The sequence below is a fragment of the Trachypithecus francoisi genome, unplaced genomic scaffold (genome assembly GCF_009764315.1).
Source record: "Trachypithecus francoisi isolate TF-2019V2 unplaced genomic scaffold, Tfra_2.0 Lachesis_group3, whole genome shotgun sequence".
NCBI classification, from domain to species: domain Eukaryota; kingdom Metazoa; phylum Chordata; class Mammalia; order Primates; family Cercopithecidae; genus Trachypithecus; species Trachypithecus francoisi.
In genome coordinates this window covers 79,953,278-79,961,850 of record NW_022681468.1, presented here as the reverse complement: position 1 = coordinate 79,961,850, position 8,573 = coordinate 79,953,278, and positions in this window count along the sequence as shown.

The window sequence follows — 8,573 nt, the reverse complement described above, 5'->3', positions numbered from 1 at the left end:
AGTAACTCTAATGCCTGAGTAATGGAACTACACAAAGTCCACAAAGTCAGAGGCATCGTTTGCCCTCACTGATGAGCTCAACACAGGACTTTAACCACTTGTAACCATTCCTTTCGATTTAACTGCACTTTGGTTTGATATTGAAACCAATAACAATGTTGTTCAACATGGGCAAACAATCGCTTCAAAGTCTTTAATTTTACTTCTACTCCTATAGACATCAACAGTCCCTGGAGTAACTGCAAATATTCAGAGGCCAGAGAGGTGGAATTCCCCATAATTTTCCCGTGGGTCCCCCTTCATTTATTTATCTGCCCAGGGTGTTCCCCCTCTGGTTCCTTGCTCTCATGGATCCATGGACCCTGCTCGCTGTGCCAGATGTTGGGGTCCGCATGTTTCCTAAACAAAGGAATGAGCACACAAGATAACACAAGACAAGAAAACATGGTGGCAGCCCCGAATGGCGTGCTCTGCTTTATTTTATACAGTCGTTTGTGGAATGTTGCCAAGTCACAAGACAAATTGTTGTTTTTCTGACCTTTCCCTGACTTTCTGGATTTTCAAGATGTTTACACATAAAAAAGCCCCCAGGGTCTGCCGTTTGCAGCTGTCTCCTTTGTCCTCCCTGTTTGCAGGGAAGGAATGCCCTGCTTCGTTTGCAAGAGCAGGACTTATCGGGAACCTCTCCTTGTGAGCACGTAGTCATCTACACAAAATCTCCTTAAGCTGATAAGAAACTTCAGCAAAGTCTCAGGATACAAAATTAATGTGCAAAAATCACAAGCATTCTTATACACCAGTAAGAGACAAACAGAGAGCCAAATCAGGAATGAACTTCCATTCACAATTGCTTCAAAGAGAATAAAATACCTAGGAATCCAACTTACAAGGGATGTCAAGGACCTCTTCAAGGAGAACTACAAACCACTGCTCAGTGAAATAAAAGAGGACACAAACAAATGGAAGAACATACCATGCTCATGGATAGGAAGAATCAATATTGTGAAAATGGCCATACTGCCCAAGGTAATTTATAGATTCAACGCCATCCCCATCAAGCTACCAATGAGTTTCTTCACAGAATTTGAAAAAAACTGCTTTAAAGTTCATATAGAACCAAAAAAGAGCCCACATTGCCAAGACAATCCTAAGTCAAAAGAACAAAGCTGGAGACATCAAGCTACCTGACTTCAAACTATACTACAAGGCTACAGGAACCAAAACAGCATGATGCTGGTACCAAAACAGAGATATAGACCAATGGAACAGAACAGAGTCCTCAGAAATAATACCAAACATCTACAGCCATCTGATCTTTGACAAACCTGAGAGAAACAAGAAATGGGGAAAGGATTCCCTATTTAATAAATGATGCTGGGAAAATTGGCTAGCCATAAGTAGAAAGCTGAAACTGTATCCTTTCCTTACTCCTTATACGAAAATTAATTCAAGATGGATTAGAGACTTAAATGTTAGACCTAATACCATAAAAACTCTAGAAGAAAACCTAGGTAATACCATTTAGGACATAGGCATGGGCAAGGACTTCATGTCTAAAACACCAAAAGCAATGGCAACAAAAGCCAAAATTGACAAATGGGATCTAATTAAACTAAAGAGCTTCTGCACAGCAAAAGAAACTACCATCAGAGTGAACAGGCAACCTACAGAATGGGAGAAAATTTTTGCAATCTACTCATCTAACAAAGGGCTAATATCCAGAACCTACAAAGAACTCAAACAAATTTAGAAGAAAAAATCAAACAACCCCATCAAAAAGTGGGCAAAGGATATGAACAGACATTTCTCAAAAGAAGACATTCATACAGCCTACAGACACATGAAAAAATGCTCATCATCACTGGCCATCAGGGAAATGCAAATCAAAACCACAATGAGATACCATCTCACACCACTTAGAATGGCAATCATTAAGAAGTCAGGAAACAACAGGTGCTGGAGAGGATGTGGAGAAATAGGAACACTTTTACACTGTTGGTGGGATTGTAAACTCGTTCAACCATTATGGAAAACAGTATGGCGATTCCTCAAGGATCTAGAACTAGAAGTACCATATGACCCAGCCATCCCATTACTGGGTATATACCCAAAGGATTATAAATCATACTGCTATAAAGACACATGCACACGTATGTTTATTGCGGCACTATTCGCAATAGCAAAGACTTGGAATCAACCCAAATGTCCATCAGTGACAGACTGGATTAAGCAAATGTGGCACATATACACCATGGAATACTATGCAGCCATGAAAAAGGATGAGTTTGTGTCCTTTGTAGGGACATGGATGCAGCTGGAAACCAGCATTCTCAGCAAACTATCACAAGAACAGAAAACCAAACACCGCATGTTCTCACTCATAGGTGGGAACTGAACAATGAAATCACTTGGACGCAGGAAGGGGAACATCACACTCCGGGGCCTATTATGGGGAGGGAGGAGGGGGGAGGGATTGCATTGGGAGTTATACCTGATGCAAATGACGAGTTGATGGGTGCTGACGAGTTGATGGTTGCAGCACACCAACATGGCACAAGTACACATATGTAACAAACCTGCACGTTATGCACATGCACCCTAGAACTTAAAGTATAATAATAATAAAAAATTTAAAAATAAATAAAAAAATACATAAAAATAGTAAAAAAAAAAAAAAAAGATTTTTTCTTTAGCATCTATATTGGGTAGTCTGGTAACTACAGGCCTTGGTGATATTCCTTTTGTATAATGTCTCACAGGTGTTCTCTGGATTTTCTGTATCTGAATGTTTACCTCTCTAGCAAAATTAGGGAATTTTTTTGAATTATTCCCTCAAATATGTTTTCTAGGTTCTTTACTTTTCTCTTTCTCTCTTAGTAGTGTCAGTAATTCATCGATTTGGTCACTTTCCATAATCCCACATTTCTTGAAGACTGTGTTCATTTTTTTAAACTTTTTTTTCCTTTATTTTTATCTAACTGGGTTAGTTCAGAAGACTTTTCTTCAAGCTCTGAAATTCATTCTTCTGCCTGGTCTAGTCCATTGATAAAGTTTTTTGTTTGTTTGTTTGTTTGTTTGTTTGTTTTTTGAGACAGGGTCTCACTCTCTTGCCAAGGCTGACGTGCAGTGGCATGATCACAGCTAACTGCAGCCTTGACCTAACCTCCCTGACCTCCCAGGATCAGGTGATTCTGCCACCTTAGTCTCTCGAGTAGCTGGGACCACAGGCACATGCCACTAGTCCTAGCTATTTTTTTGTTATTATTATTATTATTTTTTTGTAGAGACATGGTTTTGTCATGTTGCTAAGGCTAGTTTCAAACTCCTGAGCTCAAGCAGTACACCCACCTTCAACCTCCCAAAGTGTTGAGATTATAAGCCACCGTGCCTGGCCAATTGTATTTTGAAATTCCTTAAAGGAGATTTTCAATTTCAGAAGCTCTGATTGATTTCTTTTTTAAGATGTTTGTCTCTTCCTTCATCTTCTGGATTGCTTTGGAAGTTTCTTTGTGTTGATTTTCAACTTTGCACCGGATTTCGTTGAGCTTCTTTGCAATCCATGCTTTGAGTTCCTTATCTGTCATTTCCAAGTTTCCATTTTGGTTAGGGACCATTGCTGGAGAGCTAGTGTGATCCTTTGCTGGTGTCACTGCATTAACATTTTTCATGGTGCCAGAATTCCTGTGCTGGTTCCTTCTCATCAGGAGATTCTGGCACTTCTAATTTTTGTAATTATTTTCCCACAGGTATGATTTTTTTTTTCCTTCTTTCCCAATACAGTTTTTTTTTTTTTTTTCTTTCCCTTCCCCTTTCCCCTCCTCTCTAGTGGGTTGGACTGTAGAGAATGTTTGGCAGGGTCTTTTGGCTTTGCTTATATAGCCTTACACACTTCTGTCAGCTTTATATTGGTCTGTGCAGTTTGACCTGCAAGCCACTAGATGGAGCTTAGAGGTAAGAGCCAGCTGTGGCCAATGGAACTGGGTATATACTTGATCCTTGTTTACTGGGATAAGCTCTCTGTTGCCCCAGGCAATAAGCTGATCTGTGAAGTATACAGTGGTCTGAGCTCCCTGCTTAGCCCTAAGGGTTGGGGGACAAGGTCGGTGCTGCCAAATCAGGCAGATCCAACCACGAGTTTTCTGAAAGGGGAAGGGAAGCAGCCTAAACTCCTAAACCAGCAGAGTGAGATGCCTGAAAATCTGCCTGGGCATGGAGTATAGTGAGCCCCATTGCACCACACTCTCTGCACAGCAAGGGTTGGGTGGCTCAGGCTGCTGTTCCTAGTGACCAGATGTTCTGGCTGCCTGGAGATCTGCCTGGGTGTGGAGTGTAGAGGGTCCAACTTCACCATGATCTCTGCACAAGATGGGTAGAGTAGCTGAAGCTGCTGATCTGGGCAAGCAGACTTGCCCGGACTTCCCAGAGATCTGCCTGGGCACAGAACATACTGGGCCCCCCCACACCAAGATCTCTGCACAGAAGGGGTGAAGAAACTGAGGCTGCTTGCCCAAGCAAGTAGATAGTCCAAAAGCCTGGAGTTCTGCCTGGGGATGGAGCAGAGAGGGCCTCACTGTATGACAATCTTAGTGGAGCAGGCTGGGGTACTCATCAGTGATACACACAGACCAGTTCCAGGTTGTCAAACTAGCCCTGGCTGCTAGCCTCTTTGCCCAGGAGAAACCACAGCTCTAGGAGCTTTCATCCTATCGTAGGCCTGCAACTGGGGCGAGCACAATTCCAGTGCCTATTGCTGAGGTACTTTCCCCCAGTTCTGGCTGTCGAGGTCCCTACTTTGCTCCAGAACAAACAGTCCAGCCTCTGGCCCAAGACTAAAATGCTTGTATGGCCCATGCTGCTGGGTCACCAGAGAATGACTGAATCTATATGTGCCCCAGTTATAAATGATATCCTATCTCAGCCTCAGGTCTGGAAAAATGTCTGCAGTTTTCTCCAGTGTCTTTCCCTCTCAGTGACTCCAAGCCTCTCCCCAGATTAGTTCCAGGGCTTGGAAGAAACAAAGTGCCCTCCCTCAGTCTAGGTTGCTCGTATCCCCTGTGGAAAAGTGAGTCACAGAGGGAGGCTCTTTGTCTCTGACATGTACTGTTGTGTTACATATTTTGATGCTATGTTTATAAGTGCATGCAAGTTATTGATTGTTATATCTACTCTTCAGGTTTTTCCTTTAAATGTCACATATAATACAACTTCCTTTTCATATTGTTTTTAACTTTAGTTTATTATTTCAAATTACAAATATTATAACATGCTTTATTTTGATTAATAAAGAAATAATAGAGCTTTTTTAATCACTTAATTTGTCCTTTTCATAGTTTCTTTTCATATTTACCTTTACTTGAAACTCCTTTAGTATTTTGACTGTATTAATTTATACTAAATTATTTTCTTCTCTCCTGATTTAGAAGCTATACAATTTAGCTACGTTTACTTATGGTAATTTTTTTTAAAGTATACAGAGTTAACTATGAATTAATGTTACATTTATCTACCTCTCTTCTGAATATAATAAGAAACTATGACAGGGCCTAACCTGTTATTGAACAAACTCATTCATGATCTTAATATTACTACTAGATATTAAATTTCTATTTAAAGGTGTTTGAAATTTCTTAATTAGTTTTCTTATATTACAGTATACAGTTAATTAAATTTACTAATTTTTAATCAAATATCTTGGTTCCCTATTTTTGTTATAAGTTCTTACATTTAAGAGCAATTATATTGAGAGTCTCTAGTTGATAAAATTCTTACTTTTATATATGTTATGGGTCTTTTTTCACCACATTGTATTGTTTTACATATATAGAAGTTATATAATGAAATGTGTACATTTTCAATTTGAATTTGATCTTGCAAAATCTAAGATGCTTTAAAAGGCAATCTGTCTTGGTCTAAATGTCACAATCATAATATGTGGCATAAGAGTGTAGAAATGGCTACAAAAATATTTTTCCCAAGGATATACTACTTATATTCTATGACAATGGCAATTCTGATTTGAGCTATGGTTTATCAATTGTAAAAATCTCCAAAGGAGAATCTTTTGGCTGATTTAAATAAATCTAAAGAGTATATGTATGAATATGAATGCAATATGTTTTCTACAGCAAATATCTAGAAAGTTTCTTGTTTTACCTCCAATATTGGATAGTAGTTTAGTTGAGTATTAAAATATGTAACACACACACACACACAGACACACACATACATAAATTTGTAAGTTACTTCTCCTCAGCCTGTTGAAGATTCTTTTTAATTGCCTTCTGGTTTAGTTCATTTTAAACTGCAATACATTAATATTTTTTAAAAATAAATCTCAATTTCTAAGTAGTTGCACTAGTCATATGTTGAGTATCCAACAGCCATATGTGGCTAGTGACACTAGGCAATGTAGACAAAACATGTTTGTCATTGCAGAAAATTCTATTAGACAATGTTTCTCTGGAAGCATTTAATATTTTTGATTTACTGCTGTTATTCTTTAGTTTCACTCTGTCTAGTGTGAACTTATCTTTATTTGTGTTAGTTTATCATGCAAAATGTTCTCAGTGACGCATATCTTTAATTCACAGAAATTCTTGAAGTTTTTTTCAGAAAACACATATAAAAATGTCTTCATTCTCCTTTTTTGAAAACTCCAATTAGATATATGTTTGAGCTCCTAAGTCTAAACTTCATATTCTATAAATGGTCTTTTTTCATCTTTGTCACTCAGTAGTGAAATTCATTTAAGTAGTCAGTCTTCAACTCTATTCAGTTTAAAGTTTACACTTTATATAGATTTCCAAAATTTTAAAATACTATGCTTTTTATTTTCAAGAATCATAATATTTTTCTCTCCTAATCTGTTTTATTTCTGCCTGCTTTCTTTTTAAAATGTCTTGTTTTGGCTTAATAAACTGTACCAGAATACCATACCCTGCATGGCTTATAAACAACACAAATCAATTTCTCACAGTTCTAAAGGCTAGGAAATCTAGGATCAAGGCCCTTTAATGAGTGGTGAGGGCCCCTATTCTGTTTTGTAAATGTCTTCTTGCTATGTTCTCACATGAGGGAAGGGGCAAAGAGGCTGTCTAGCGTCTCTTTCATAAAAGCATTTATCTCATTCATGAGGGCTCCACCCTCATAGCTTAATTACCTCCCTAGTGCCCCACTTCTAAATGCCATTATGTTGGGAATTAGGTTTAAATATGCTAAATTTGGGGGTACACAAAGGTTTAGTCCATGGCAAGCATCCTAAGATAATAATTTTAAAGGCTTTGTCAGATTTTCAGAAATGTAATTTCATCAGAAGTTAATTGATTTTCCAACCTTTTACTTTCTCCCATGTCCTTGTTAACATTACATGAATTTGTAGATTCCACATATATTTTAGATGTTTGGGTTTCATTCATTTTATGTAGGATTCTAAAAAATTATTTGCATTTTTTATTAGAGTAGCTATAACCACAATCATATTCAGTAATAAAATGCCACAAACCTCAGTGGTTTAAAATGACAATTATTCATCATCTCTCATGGATCTACAGGTCAGAAGTTGGGTATCCAGAATCTAAAACGTGTTTGGGCTTAGCCCTGTGCTTACATTTTTCTCCATGTCTACCTCACATTTCTTTCCTTTTCCTTGGACCAGCAGGTAAGACTACACATGTTCTCATGGCAATGATGGAAGCTCAAAGACAGTCCAACCTAACAAGCACAGTTCATACTGTATCTTATCTGCCAATATTTGACTGGCCTAAAGAAAATCACAAAGCCATGCCCTATATGTAGATGGTGGGGAGGTGAGGAAATACATTTCTTAAATGTTGTGAGAAAGATAGTAAATATTATTAAAGAATAATGTAGTCTGCCAGTTCATTTGGTTCCTATTTTTGTTTATCTTTTCCTCCAGATCTGTACTTTTGTGATTGCTTGATGCATTGGGCTCCCACTTCCTACTCAAGTTTTATAATGGCATTTTGGGGTTCCTGTTTTAGGTAGTATTGGTAATATTAGCAGAACCAGTCAGTAAGCCATCGATTGACTTGAATCAGTTTGTCATCCTGAGGCTCTATCTTTCTCTTTCTGCCTCCCTAAGCCTAAAGCTTTCCATAAAGCCCTAACTACAAGCAGTAAGTCAGCAATTTCTTAGCCTTCTTTCATAAGCAGGAGTGCATTTCAGGCTCCAGAGTCTACTTACTCTGGCACATTTTGCACCTACTAAACTTCCAGCTGCTGCTGCCTTCATCTATACCGGAGGGCCTAAGATTCACCCTACTCACCACTTTATATGTATTTGATACTGAATCGCTTATGACATTTTAAGGCAAGCTATGAATTTGCAGTTTTATCCTTATTATTTCATCTAGTATTATTATGTGTCTAAAGAATGGGGGAGGGGAATTGTATTTACGATAAATTCTGTTATCCTCATTGAAACTCCAACTTAAAAAGAAAACCCTAATCTTACTTGATTTACTACTTACAGGTCTCCCTAGGACAGAGATGATCAGTGTGAACAACAGGGTTACTAAGTAGAGAGAATCTGACACCACGATCCAAGTGTTGAG